This window comes from Glossina fuscipes, unplaced genomic scaffold (genome assembly GCF_014805625.2).
Source record: "Glossina fuscipes isolate IAEA_lab_2018 unplaced genomic scaffold, Yale_Gfus_2 1, whole genome shotgun sequence".
Taxonomy (NCBI): domain Eukaryota; kingdom Metazoa; phylum Arthropoda; class Insecta; order Diptera; family Glossinidae; genus Glossina; species Glossina fuscipes.
Genome location: NW_023998415.1, coordinates 16129010 through 16144739, shown reverse-complemented (window position 1 = coordinate 16144739; position 15730 = coordinate 16129010). Strand labels below are relative to the sequence as shown.

The window sequence follows — 15730 nt, the reverse complement described above, 5'->3', positions numbered from 1 at the left end:
CTGTTGAAATGAAATTCAAACTTACCTCAGATTATTGATATTAACTTAACTGAGAGATAGAAAGAAAAATCGGGGAAGAGAATGGGGAGACGAAGCAAGGTTAAGATAATAGACTAGCAAACAAAACGACATCTTAGATACGAATCGAGGAAATGTATATATATATATATATATATATATATATATATATCCGATGCAAGAGGGAACGAATGAATTCAATGGCTGCCTACAAGCTCTGGCATATGCGCAGTCTCGCAAGTCGCGAAAACAGGACCAGTAGATGAGGTTATTAATCATTGCCTCGGGACTTGGCAGTATTCTAGGGAAAAGTAAAGGGATATGCATATCAAAAATTTTTGTTGAAAATTACTCGATTAGTAATCAGTCATATTTACAAATTGCTCGCTTTTATATTTTTCTTACTTACTTCTCATAAACGCTTCCATTTAACGCTTTCGGTACATTTTCTTACGCGAAGAATTTTAAATAATTCTTTGTTTCATCAATATTTTTTAAATATAGCGCGTTATTGTTGTTGTTGCGTTTTTTTTTTTTTTTTTTTTTAATTTTTAATTATATGTAATAATAATTTGTTTGCGTGTATTTGACGGCAGCGGTGCGTATTATAAAATCAAAACTGCCAACTCATTGTCGAACGTCAACAAGTCATTAAAGAGGAAAAAAAAAAAAAAAAAAGAAAGAAACAAAACAAAAACAAAACAAATAAAAATGTAACGTTCATCTTCGTGGTAGTAGAATTTCGGATACCCAACGCGAAAGTAAAAAATGTAAACTATATAATAAATATGTCCGAATGAATTTTACTTGAACATTTCCCTGTCCAGCTGGACTGAGTATCTTTTGTCATTCGATGAGAGAACGAGATCGGCTTACTAAAGAGATTTCTGTAAGTTTTTGCTTTGCTATACGTTTTACACCGTTATTGTAGAGAAAGTATAACATCGTTGATCTCCCGCGCTTATATACAAATCCTAGACGTTCGCTTTGGATGGAGCGGAGCGAGCTCCTTCGGATTGCTATGAACAAAACATTGCATTATGATATTACATACATCACTCGCATGTGTTGTCTGAGAGAGTAAATAATAATAGTAGCATACATTTTCATTCTATATAGATGCGATAAAGCGTTAAAATATGAGAGCAATATAAAACAATACCAAACAATACACACACACACACACACACACACACACAACATAAACAAGAAGAAGTCTTTGATCTGAACTTAAACATTTGCCGATATATTTACAAAAAAAAAACGGCGAGCAGGCAAGCAAGCTCTTGCCATCATTTCTTTTAACTATTGAAGAAATGCTCGAAAAACTCTTCCCATTGAGAAAAGGCAAAGTGTTACATAGCGCGCAAGGGTATATTATTAAGTTTATGCGGATGTATGCAACGAGCAGCAACAGCGCTTAGGAGAACTTGAGATAGACACATGCCCACCTTTCTTCGTTCCAATTAATTCACTAAGTAGATTGTGAATTTGTCTGTCCCTCGGTCCATTTTGTAGTGTCATGTTCAATCTGTAGATCGCAAATTTTGGAGGTTATTTTGAAGACATAGGTTTGAATGGAACTACTTCTTCTATTTTTTCCAAATTTTTACAATTTTTTTTTTTTTTTGGAAAAATTATTGCAGTGTTTCAGTGTAGACGTAGGATCTTTAATGGTAAACCGGCCCTGAAACTCTATAATATTTCTACTTGTCACTCATTAAATTACATATTAGTGAAAATGTGACAATGGGCTAATTGAAGCCTTCACCTACAATCAATAAAAAAATGTATTCAAATACGAATGAAAAGTACTTAGCTATGGGGGAAGAAATAGTTTGGATTCGATTACTTTTTTGTTGAAAAAAAAAAAAAAAAAACAAAAGTCATTTATTATTATAAATGACTTTACGTTAATGTAGGGTGTTTAACGGAAACATTGGTATCTCACTATAATGTTTTTCACTCGTTTTTTATTTATTTATTTATTTTTATTTTTTTTTTTTTTCATCATACTTATCGTTATGATTTCACCAAATTCATAAGAAAAATTTGTAGCGCAATGATAAGAAAAGATACACATTCTGGGCAAATTTCGTAACCAGTGCTATGCAACCTACTTAGAAATGCAGCGTAAGCAATGCATCTACAGATTTGTAATTCATGGGAATTTACTTTAAAGTCCTCAGTTGTGCACTTGAAAAAAAAAATAAATAAATAAAAATAAATAAAAAAAAAAATAAACTCAAGCATGAATGAATTTTTCGTTCTCTTAGTAAACTCTATCTTTCTTTTCTCTTTTTCCCATCGTTCTCTCACATAGGCTCCACTCAGCGCATATAACGCAGTTCAGAGTCCACGCTGTGTACGATCGCTATACATATACCTATCTACACATATATATTACTATAGATGCGCGCGTGTAATTTTTTATACGAATTAAAACTTTTGAAAAGTACTCTTTTTTTACGTACCGAACATTGCTCCTATGCGGTATACACATTCATGTAGGCATAGAAACATACTAACATTGTTGTTTGATTCAGTATGCTCGAATATACGCATTATATATATATATATATATATATATATATGTACATATATTGAACAGTATGGATTTTAAAGATATTTGCCTGTCTGTCTGTTAGCGTCATTTCTAGATAAAAATTTCAAACTTCACTGATATTGTAGTCATTATCATATTTGAAAAGTGAGCTCACAGCCTATGGTTATCTTAATCATTCAATAATTCTGCTCATTTTGATTACTCATCTGCCTAGTTGGAAGGAGGTGATTTAGTTGACCTCGAGCATCGAACAGTTATACAGAGAGAGAGAGAGAGAGAGAGAGGATATTACATGTAAAAGAAGTAATAACTTGGAAACTTTAATTTCTTAAGCAAGCATACGTGTGCGCTTATATAATTTATTTTTCGATTTGAGTCGAAAGTTGAAAAACAATAACAAACAAAAAATTCTTTCAAATAGCTTACTATAAAAATGTACTTAATATAATTTGTATATATATAATATAATATATATATATATATATATATACACGTTTACATATATATTTAATGACAAGTTGGAGCCAGAGTTCTGTAACCTAAATAGAAGCAATGCTCTTCATATTACTTGCAATGAGATTAGGAAAATCACATATAGATCTCAAATTAAATTTCAAAAAATTTTTTTCTGCTACAATGAATGCTTCGATGATTTGTCATTCTACTATTGTGATGGTGTGTGTGGAAATATATTTTGAAGGGATGGCATAAGCCCTTAAATACATAAACATTCGAAATCTTAATCAATCAGAGATGGGATAAACCCCCCGAACACAGCCCTTAAATAAACATAGGAAATCGTAATCAATCAAAATCAAATTCGTCATCTAACTAACTGTTAATACACATTGCTTAGTTAAATAAATGAATTACTTAGACAAAATGGGATTAATTGTTTTGTTGTTTGTAAAGAAAATGCACCATCGATCTGATTAAGTAAAAGTTCAAAGGCATGAGCTTCGCTTAACTTCATTTTTAGTTCTCTTTTCTTTTTTTTGTTTTGTAATCTCGTGTGTGTGTGTGTGTAGAAAATCATAATTGAAGCACAGTAAGAAACTAATGCCAACAGCAAGTACAGCCTATAGCGATATAAAAAAAAAATTCCTGTATTTTGTGATCTTTTTCCGTGTATGCGCCCCCTCTCCCCTCCCCGCCATCTTCTTCATAAATTGAAAATGAAAATTTTAGGCGCATTCCCTTTATATATAGAAAATAAAAAATGACAACGATATTACGACGGCCACCCAAATATTAAACACCTTTTATATTATATTGTGTGTGTGTGTGTGTGCATGCATTCATAAAAATATTCATTTGTTAATTGCGTCATTTATTGTAATAATAGATTAAATGCTGCGATGGGTCTTCTCCTAACTATTAATGAGATGAGTAAACGAAATCTTTAAATTCCTCAAGTCATTCAAGAATATTGATGCTACAAATCGAAACTTGGTCTGAGGAAGTAAGATAATTAAAAATCTTTATGTTTTTTTGTGCTGACGGGCGGTCGGATAAATATAGCTAATTAACTGTATATAAATATGTATATATGTATATATATATATGGTCAAAAAAGAGTTTTTTTTTTTTTTTATTTATTTTGAAAAAAAATTCCAAAGCCCCAACATACTGATTTTTATGTAAACATAGGAAAAATACCGCAAGAGTAAATATTTTTATAAATATGCGTAAACAATTATAATAAGAGAGATAGACCAGAAGACAGCGGAAAGGCAGACAGATAGACAGACAACCGATAGCCTATAGCGTTTATTAATAACGAATAGAGTAAAAGGAATCAAAACTGTTATCTCATTTGAAATGGAAACAGAATAGCACAGCGTGGAGATGTGTGGATACGTATGTGAAAACATTTCGGAGACCAATGAGACAATTTTTTTTTTTGATTTTTCTTTCTTTAACGGAAATTAAGCAATAGATGAGTGGCTTTCGTCAATAAAAAGTTTGCACGCAGTTCAGTACGCAATTCGCATTTCCCAATTTGACTAAACAAATCCCTACATATTTTTCATTTTTCTCTCTGTGTTGAACTTTTGAACATATTTTTATTTTTTTTTATTTTTTATTTTTTTTTTTTTTTTACTTTACATTATTACTTATCTTTTTAAATATTTTTCTTGTTTTTCTTCTTTATATGGTGTTTTACTATCAATAATAAAAACATTAATCATTAATTTTGAGTGCATTTGTGGAAATGCGACAACTTGGACAGCAACGACGCAGTAATCGTAAAATGATACATAAAAAATATTGTATAACGTAACGTTAAAAGCCCACACGCAACTGCAAATTTTATGAGTTGGTGGGAATTGCTCGCCTACACTCTCCTCATCCCTGTGCAACACTTATTCTTACCGAATATCTATCTCTTTTTATATATGTCGCGTCTTGCTTTATCGTTTCATCCTTAACCATATTATTGTTATTTATGCAGACATATTGAAAAGAATAAAAAAGACTATATATAAAAATAAAATAAAAATAAAGAAATAAATTTAAAAAAAAAGAAATAAATAAATAAGAAAAAAATAAACGAATGAGAGCATAAATTACGCTAATTTTAACTTAACTGTCAAAAGGATATTAACCCACGCTTGCCTTAACTTAATAACTAGTATAATGGCGTCGCAAAGGCGATATATTCCTTCCTATGCAAAATATCGAATGAAATATGTACATATTGGTTCGGGGGTGGAGAGATGGGGGAGGGGACATAGATGACTGCCCGGACGGAAGAATAATAATCCATCTATAGAATGTAATATAAATGAAAATAAAAAAAAAAAAAAAAAAAAAAAAAAGATGAAAGAACAACACTATATATTACATCAAATATTACGAGCGATAATATATGTATGTTTTTTTCATTTGCTCGTCTTTTTTCCTTTTATTCGTTCAAATGACATTTGTTATGCTTTTTTTCCCATCATTTACTATCATATATAAAAACGGATATGAAAACGTTATATATTATATTAATTTTCACTTTCTCTCTCTCTCTCTCTCTTGCGCGCGCGCGCCCGCTCTTGTAAAGGAAATATTCTTCGAATAACATTAACCTCAATTTATTTATTTATTATTATTATTATTATTATTAAAGACAGAGCGAAATGTTTTTTAAGGAGGGATCGAGACAGCGACCGCGACCGCGACAACACATGCAATACGTATTATATTTGTTTATGAAGAAAATCAATCGCAATAGGCCGAATTGGTCTGTCTTTGACGTACGCATGACATTTCAAAGGAAATCAATTTTCTTGTATTAAATTAAGACAAATTTATTTATTTATTAGATAAAAAGAAATGGGGGCAATAGGGGTTAATATGGACATACGGGATACTTGGCTAAAGCGAAAATTTCTTATTGTTTTACCAAAATTTACCCATTGAAAGTAAACAAATAAAATTAAAAGAAAGGTCGGTAGGTCGGTCGTACTTCTCTCCGACACGTGTTAGCATAATAATTTATTTTGAAATTAATTATATATGTCGTCGTGTATGTGCGCCCCTTGATAGTGTTAGGGAAGATTAATTTTTATGACTTTTATATATAAATAATATTTTATAAACAAAAAAAAATAAATAAATAAAATTGTTGAAGAAAGAAACTAAAAAAGAAGAAAGCAGAAGAAAAACGCAAACACGAACCATCTGCCTTCTCATGCAAGCATCGACATCGACATATAGCAATCGACATTATTTTAATATTGCCTTCAATGTGTGTTCCCCAAAAAAACCAGGTGCAATCCCTGAAAAAAGGACAACAAACTTTAAACAGTTTTGTTTGTTTGCATTTCGACAAAACAAAACAAAACAAAAAATATATATATATATATATATATATATATATATGAAAACCAGACATCCAAGGGAAGTTGTTATATGACGGGCATATAGGTTAGTTAGTATATTGTGCTTCTTATCTTCTCTTCTCTTCTCCTCTTCTATCGCTCCTTGTAAGCATATAAGCCGTGTGTGTATAGATAGGGTTAATGACCTTGTTTAGGTTCTTTTAATATTTTCATCTTTCCTTGTTTTTTTTTTTTTTTTTGCGAACTTTTATGTGCGGTAATTGTCCTGCAAATTGTATTATATTACCGGTAGAAAAAACAAAAACAACAAAATGAAATGAGTTCCCAATAAAACGTGAACAGAAATGATTATAAAATTTTTGAAAAACCCAGACAGGGACACAGAAAGAGATGTTGTTTGCCACGACAGCTGGCCTTTACGTAGTTTTGAAAACAATAAAGTACATTCACCGGCTGCCCATAGGCAGCTGGTTAACGTATTGAAAAGTCGAAGAAAAATCTCTCCAACTTTGAGAGCAAATCTAGACTTGTGTTATGTGTAGGTACGTGCGTTTGCATGCTCTACTGGCTGTGTCAAATAAATGTTTCAACTCTTCAGCACTTTGTCGTAGTAAGGTCCGTCGCCAATTTGGCGCCCTTTTCGATCAGAATATATCAATGCTAAAGAAACAATTAATGCTCTAAGCGATAGTGAATTAGTTTTCATCGGCATTATTTACTTTATCGCGTTATAGGTAAACTGCTATTACCTCTCGTGTCCGCGCGTCCGTCCAATTCACAAAACTGGTTCCACGTCTGCAACAGTATATCCTGGAAAACTCTTGCAACGTGTAGCCGAGCAAGAGGATGACTTTGCATCTCTTACTTAACTACTGCTACTACTTGCTGACTCTCTTCTGCAAATAACACATCGTGCAATATATTCAACTGACGTTGGTAGACATCTGCAGTAATTGTTTCATACGGTTTTTTAGCAGGTCGTAATACACTACACACCTTGCTGATCCCCCCATATGCACAGCGAAACTTTATGATCATGAATGTTTCGCTTCGTTGCCGATGTGAACGGCTCTCATGGACAAATTCATGACTTGTTGCGCTTGGGATTGCCATAATAGTAGATCCAAATTTTCATTGTCAGTCGCCACCGCCACAATGCGCGCCAGAAAACTCTTCTTTTTTTTTTTATTTCTTTTCATGGTAAGCAATGAAAGCGCGTTGTTGAAACGGTTTGAAATGACGCTTTCAGTCAATACGTATGATAGCCATGATGTTCCCTCTCCTTTTCGATCTTTGATTCATCGACTGTTAAGCGTTCTTCGAGACTTTGAACTGGATTTTCGGTCAATGACTCTTGCAATTCATGATCCTTGAACTTTTTTATTCCTCCAGGTTGTTCTTGGTCATTGAGATCAAACAAAATCATCACTTTTAAAACATTGAACAGCTAGCTGATGCTGATGATGATGATTCATAAGCTTCTAAAAGCGTTTTATGGGTTCAGGCAGCAAAATTCTTCAAATCAAACAACAAATGCGAAATGAATACGAAAATGCAATTTTAAGCGCTCCATAATTATCGTCGACATGCCCATGCACAATAAATCAATAAAGCTAAATGACCAACCAGTAGAGAAAGGTCAAAATCATCGCCTGGAATTATTTCCTCTTCCATCATCTTTTTTACCTGTGGAAGTCGCTGCTCAAAATTTTTACATGTACATCTACTACTGACTTTGCTTGACTGAGCACAGTATACATATTCCGAACCAGTGCGAATAGCTGGCAAATGTCTCTGTCTATTTGACTTAGGTAGCTCACACTTACCCATAATTAAGGTCTTTTTATTTATTTATTTTTTTTATTCTGTTTCACGATAATTGTAGTTCATATATATTATGCGTGACTTCGCCTTAGTCGAGTTAGAGAGTCGAAGAATTCAGTTCCAATCTACACGATTCATGCGGGTAGAGTGTTTATCTTACGCGAATACGAATGAAATGCTCCCGAGTTGCGTGAGAAATAGTCATTAAAAAGTTCAAGTTCGTACGCTGGCCTCCTTGCGTTGGATAGAGTGATTCCGTCTTAGCTATATTTCGGAAATAAAATAAGTAACGGATTTTATAAAGATTTAATTAATTGCATCATGAGATCACTTTTAGCTAATTGAAAAGAAATGTAGAAAGATGGAAAGAGAGAGCAAGAGAGAAAGAGAGAGAGAGAGATCTCAATTCAAAGAAAGTTTTTCATAAAACCATACCTTCACATTGCCTTCTTTATTCAATTTTTTTCATTTAAATATTCATAATATACTACTATTTAATAATATATTTAGTGCATTCAACAAAGACCTAAACCTTTAAACGTCTTCCAAAAATAAGCAAACAATAGTACAGTAAAAATGCAACAACTATTGGAGAACTTTTGCGCGGGAAATCATCATATTAAAAGCAAAAAAAAAAAGAAAAAGAAAAAAAAAACCTTCCATAACACATAAGCCGTTTAATGCAACATTCAAAGGAATGCAGCACAACAGGTTTCCTAAAGTACGATAGTGTGCACTGTTTATATGTTTTCATGATGCGTGTAAATGTGTTATACGTTTAAAAAGAAGACAAAATGCTAGACTCATATATACACAAAAAAGGAAATTCATTTGAACTTAGAACTAATATAGAATCAAACAAAAAAAAAAAAAAAAAAAAAAAAAAAGAAGAGGAAGAAAAAGAAGACTAAAAATAAGTAATGAACACAAGTAAGTAAACAACAAGCACAGGCTAGGCGTATAATTCAAAAAATACCTGATTCAGTTTTGTTGCTATTGTTGTTGGTCTTGTGCTTGTTGTTGCCTGACTTGCATGAGAACATTTTTAAATTAAATTTGATTATGGCAAACGGGCAAGAAATCCACCAAATATTGGTTAAACATTAATAATGGGGAATAAAGAGAGACAGTGAGAGATAAACAAACAAATAAATAACATAGAAAAAAAAAAAAAAAACAAACAAACGAAAAAGAAGTCAAAACATTTTTCAAGAATGCCATAACGCATACCGAAAAAGTCATTGAGCCAAGTATGTGAAGCACAAGCTTACAAATGCATAAACAGTTGTGTTATATTCACACACAGCCATATATATATATATATATATGTATACACACACGCACACACACACACACACACACACGCACACACACACACACACACACACACGCACACACACACACGCACACACACAGAGAGGCAGACACACTATATATACATTTATATATATGTATATATATATATATATATAATGTATAGCAGTGCACCACCAGAGGCTTAAAGCAATAAAAATAAACAACCATGCAAGCAAACAAAAACAACACAAAAGCCAGCCAACTCAATGAAGCTTCAAAACAAATGAATTGCATGTGAACGTTTATGCATGTTTGTATGCGCGCGTGTTTGTATATACGTTTGTGTGAACTGGTATTTTGATTAGGCAAAATAGCATCACAGAAAAGGAAGCAACAAAAAAAAAAAAAAAATGTTGCTACTATTGAAGATTTCCAGATTAACTTTGAGAAATATATATATATACTTACATACACAAATTTATATATATATATATATGTATATATATGTCTATCTATGTGCAACGCGCAGCACAGTGCAAATAATCTCAGCATAAACTTCGCATTACTCACTTAAAGAAAGGCAAATTACTAACACTGGCAACAACAACGATGGCAATGACGACAGCGATTGCGATGGCGGTGGCGGCGGTGATTGCGCTGGGCTGTTGCTGCCTGTCTTCTGATATGTATACAGTATTGTGCTACTACACTCGCAACCACAAAATGTTGTCTAGTGACATTCCAAAGCACCTTAAAGTGCTAACTATGTATGTATGTACATGCGAAGTCAAAGCAACGTGCAGCTATATGCACAGAATAGTAGCCAACCAACCAACTAACTAACTAACTAACTAACTAACCAACCAAGCAACCAAGCAACCAACCAACCAACCATCTAACCAACCAACCAACGAACCAACAAACAAACAGACAACCATCTAGTCATTTAGTCACATAGTAGTTAGTCAGTATTAAAAGCTTAGGCTAGAAAGCACAATAAACAAATGCAGAAGCATAAAGCGAATGTGAACACAAACGAACTAAACTAACTATAATAATAACATGAGTAACAGTTGCTGCGCTGTTATGACCGTATACGGAGCAACACAAGGCCGTTGCAGAAAATGCCAGCCGCATAGACAAGATAGATGTAACACCGCTATCATCTATACATATATCTCATCGCCACTAAAGTGTAATTGTTGGCTGTTTTTGTTCGCTTTGCGCGTTGCCTGATTTTGCTTTAGCCTCTCTCTAAGCTTATTCCATATGCAGCAACTGCTTATGGCTTTTTCTTCTGTTTCATCTTCTTTTCTCTTCTCCTTTCTTTTATATTTCTTTATTATGGCTAACAGCATCAAAACAAACCTTAAATAAACAACAATAACAAAAACAACAACGAAAGCAATAACAAAAATCATGAATGTATGTTGGCTTTTGTTGTTGTTGTTTTTGTTGTAATTGTTTCTTTTCTTATTATTATTATTTTTATTGTTATTGTTATTTTTGCTGTTATTGCTTTGTATACATACAATACCTGTGGTATTATGAACAACGATGCTAATGATGTAAAAAGAAGGCCAAAATGTTTATAGAAGAAATGCAATGAGAAATGGTTTCGTTGAGAAAACGTAAAGTTTTCAATTCTCCTTTGCATAGATCTCTTACAGCGGTATATATGTACACCGTGTGTGTGTGTGTGTGTGTGTGTGTGTGTGTGTGTGTGTGTGTGGGTATGTGTATGTATGTTTCTATTGTCTCAATAAGTGCGCTATTTGTTGTGTATGCGAATAATTTTATTTTCCCGCAAAATTACACACACACACACACACACACAAACAAAAGTAACGATACGACGAGTAGCCAATGATTTAAAAAAGAATTTTCGCAAAAACTAAAATGAAACATAACGAATGAAGAGCAGCAACTTGTGCAAAATGTAATTAAGTAAAATGGTTGGTTATGTTATTATTGTTGCTGTTGTTTTTCTTACATTCATATATATATACAAAACATACGTAAAAATACTTAAGCAATCCATTTCGTAGTAGTGGATACACTATCAATACTAATGGTGCTAGTGGTAATATTAGTAGTAGTAGTCGTAGTAGTAGTAGTAGTAGTAGTAGTAGTAGTAGTAGTAGTAATAATAATAATAATAATAATAATAATAATAATAACACTAATAATAATAATAATAGTTGTAGTAGTATTTGTAATAGTAGTAGTAGTGATGCAGTAGTAGTGTAGCAGTAGTTGTATCAGTGGTAGTAGTTGTAGTAGTAGTAGTAGTAGTAGTAGTAGTAGTAGTAGTAGTAGTAGTAGTAGTAGTAGTGGCGCATTAATTCTGAAAACAAAAGGTTTTTGAACTTGACACAAACACATACTGACACATAACCATGAAAGAGTTGGAGATAGTGTGGCAAAAAGCAAAAGATGGTGGGAAAGAGATGTGATAAGAGAGGAGGTCTAAAGGTATATATATATATATATATGTACTGAAAAGCATAATAAAGTTATAATCAAGTATAAAAAAATAATGCACAATACCGCATAAAGTGAACATGATTTATTTGGAAAAGTAACAAAACACCAACAACTGCAAAAAGTCTTATTTGTTTTGCAATAGCGCTGTTTACGTGTGTTGTTGTTGTTGTGTTCTGTGTGTGCACAAAACAGACAAAGGGCGGACAGTACCGGTTATAAAAATTCTTTTCACATTTACACACTTTGCGTTTAGTTGTAGTTATTTATTTTATTTTTATTTATTTATTTTTTTTTCGCTTTTTTCGTTTTTGTTTTTCTTCTGGTTTTTATTTTTACCCCATAGCTAACATGAGCAAGAAGAACAAGCAAGGATTACATATAAAATATTTCCCGCCAAATTCATGTTTAAAGAGAATTCTTTGGCGTTTTTTTTAATTTTTTTTTTTTTTTTTTTTTTTTTTTTTATTGAAAAGTGTTCAATACCTGTGATACCGGCTCACCTCTGCACACAATATGCATATATATGTAATGTGCATAAATAATATGAATAATAGTTCGTTTCATTTAATAACTAACTGCTGATTATTTAAAAGTAGAAAAACTTTTAAGACTAAATCGTGTTGAAATTTTCAGTTTTTTTTTTTTTTCCGTTATAAAGTCAAAGTCTAGATTACGTTTCACAGTTACTTTGGCGTAAAAGGAATCTTTACGGATTGTGTAGATGTAATCACTTTTGTAAGTTAAAAAAAAAATCCCGAAACTCTAAACTCATAGCCTAGACTTTTAAGCTTATTTTATGCACATGTGTTTTTTTTTTTTTTTTTTTTGATATAAATATATATATATATATATATATATTATTTTTATATACCCACTATTAGAAGATGAAGATATTACTTACTCTGTTTTTTTTTTTTTTTGCAATGTTTGCAACGTCCTATAAGATTGTATATATTCTTGTTCAGCATGAAATTCTGATATCGATTTCAAATTTGGTAAAATGATTTTAAGTTTTCGCGCGCGCACGTTTTTAAAAATGGGTTAAATTGGTCAGAATTGAAGTCCGCAATGGAGCATAAATTAAACGCAATTTTGTTTTTCTTAACCAAAAATTTGAAAAATTTTTGCTCGGTTGAAATCTTCCAAATTTATTGTACGAAACACCCTACTCTTTACGTGTAAAATTGCAAAAAATAAAAAAATCGACCATGCCCACACAAAGTTACAATTGATTAAATTTTATTATTTTTTTTTTTTTCACTTTTTTAGCATATTTATGCATATTTATCCTAACGCAAACAAGACAGAATGTTTACTAAGCTATTTTGTATATTCCTCAAACGATATAATATTATCTGACTATGAATGGGGTTCATTCCAAAATAAATATAATAGAAATCGCGATTATTATTATTATTATTATTTTTTTTTTTTCAAACAATAATACCTTCGATATCGATATCAAATAAAAGGACTTGGTAGTAGTAGAGTAGAATGCGAAAAGTGTAGTGATGTGTGTGCGAGAATCGGTTTTTTTTTTTTTTTTCTTATATAAGAAATTCTTTGAACGACCAAACAAACAATGCATTTTATGCTTGAAAACTTTTAACATCACTTTCCCCTCAATAATCCTGCAGAATATCATGGATACGTCAATTTTATTCGGATCATAACAATTTCAACGGAATGAAGCTAAAGCGGAAAACTTCCACATTTTTAAAATCTATTATGAATTATATACAGTCTTCAAGAAAGTATTTCGATAATGCGGCTTCTTTTGTTTTTTTTTTTTTTTTTGTTTTTTCATAAAAATACATTCAAAGCGGTTACACCTGGCCATTATTTTGCTCCTCACATTTATGTAGTGAACATTGAAGAGCCAAAAAATCAAATAAATGGTTTAATTGATATCATCAATGGTGCATTCAATATTCGTTTTCGATGCTCTAGAGAGACTAACGCTTTCAAATAAATTCATCGTAAGAGGTATTTGAGATGAGGTTAAATGATAATCCTCTGAAGGCATTTGATATTAGAGCAATAAAATTGTCATACTCAAGATGGTATGATTGAAACCAAATATTCTTTCTTTCATTCTACTATTCTCGTTTTCAACGAGATAAGGTAATAAGGACGAAACCGCCAGCTGGTTATAGGCTATAAAATCACATACGCTAAACGGTCACTGCTAACGAATCTAATTTAACAAGTTTTGCTTATTCCCATCCTGAGTTCATTGAGTTCTCTCATATTAGATAATTCGATAATTTCCATGTATCCAAACAAGACAAAGACGGAATGATTTTGTTATTTAAACTATGGCCGCAATGTCAAGGCAAGACCATCAAGACTCATCAATATCATGCTCTTCGTGGGGAATCCCACATATATTTATATATGGAAAAGTGACCATGAGCTGGAAAGTATGAATTATGTAAATGGCTTACCTTTTAATTTTTTATACTCAGTATTGCATTTCCCTGTTACCCCTGTGACTGCGCGAAGAAACATAAAAGGAATAAAAAAAAGTTCGTTACATTTAATGAAAGGTTAACTTCTACTTCGCAATTTAGATTCTTTAATATATAAGTGAGTTGCGAAACTTGACAAAAAAAAAAAAAAAAAAACAAAAAAAAACAAATTGATATTTATGATATAAATAAATGCTCTCCCTCTCTCTCTCTCTTTCTCTCTCTCTCTCTCTGTTTCTCTCTCTCTCTCTCTCTTCTAAACCGGATGGCCAATCATTATCACAAGTCTGTTTTGTTTGTTCACATAGCTCAGCATGTATTTATTGTCTCTTAAGAATATTTTAAATCTCAATTCCACGAGTTTTTGTTGTTGTTGTTTTTTTTTTTTCACATATATACATTAAAAATAAAAATATTTATTTAGCTACTTTCACGCTTTGGTACCAGCGTTCAAGTCAAGGTTATTCTGTTTAATAATTTTTTTAAACGTTCATTAACCGCTCACTGGAAAGAAAAACAAAAAAAAAAAAACGAATAACAAACAGCACTACTGCAATAATAATAAAAATCTCACAAATCGAAATTTTTGACGTTAAAAAACAACTGTTTTTAAGAGATTTCTTTTTTTTTTTTTCATTTTCATTTTTATTTTATTTTTTTTATTTTTTTGTAATCATAAAACCAAGAAGCTTTTTAATGATAATTAAAAAAAAAAAAACATTTGAAGGAATTTTAATTACACTTTAATGATATTATTAAAGACAAAATACAGTACTGCACAAGCACACATACCGCTTAAAATTGTTCAATAATTTTATGATGTGTTTGAGAAACAAACGATAAAAATAAAAAAAAAAAAATGAGGAAAAAATGGAAACAAAAAAATATTTATTAAATTTTATCTTAGGCGCTAATAAAAATCTATTTTTATTTTATTTTGTTTTCATTCTTTTTATATGCCGAAAAATAACAAAGTTTACAAATAATTTGCAATTATTATTATTTAACGATCAATCTCCCAAGTCGACCGGTCAAGTGATTGTTGAACTTTCTTTGTTGTAGTTTTGGAGGAGGTGTATAATAATAATAATAATTAAACGATTTAAAAAAAAAAATAAATACCATTCTCTATAAATCTGAAAAAGTAAGATCCTATGTCGACAACAAAACACAATTCACGTACAATTAAGGCGGGAAGCGCTTCAAAGCGCTCTGAGCAAGTAAGATTCTAT

At 31.6% G+C, this 15730-nt stretch overlaps 1 protein-coding gene across 6 annotated transcripts in view; it reads left to right on the top strand.

Annotated features, from left to right (window-relative positions):
- The window catches only part of LOC119632139 (3-phosphoinositide-dependent protein kinase 1), a 58727-nt gene that overhangs the window by 35600 nt on the left and 7397 nt on the right, over positions 1–15730 (top strand). The window lies entirely within an intron of this gene.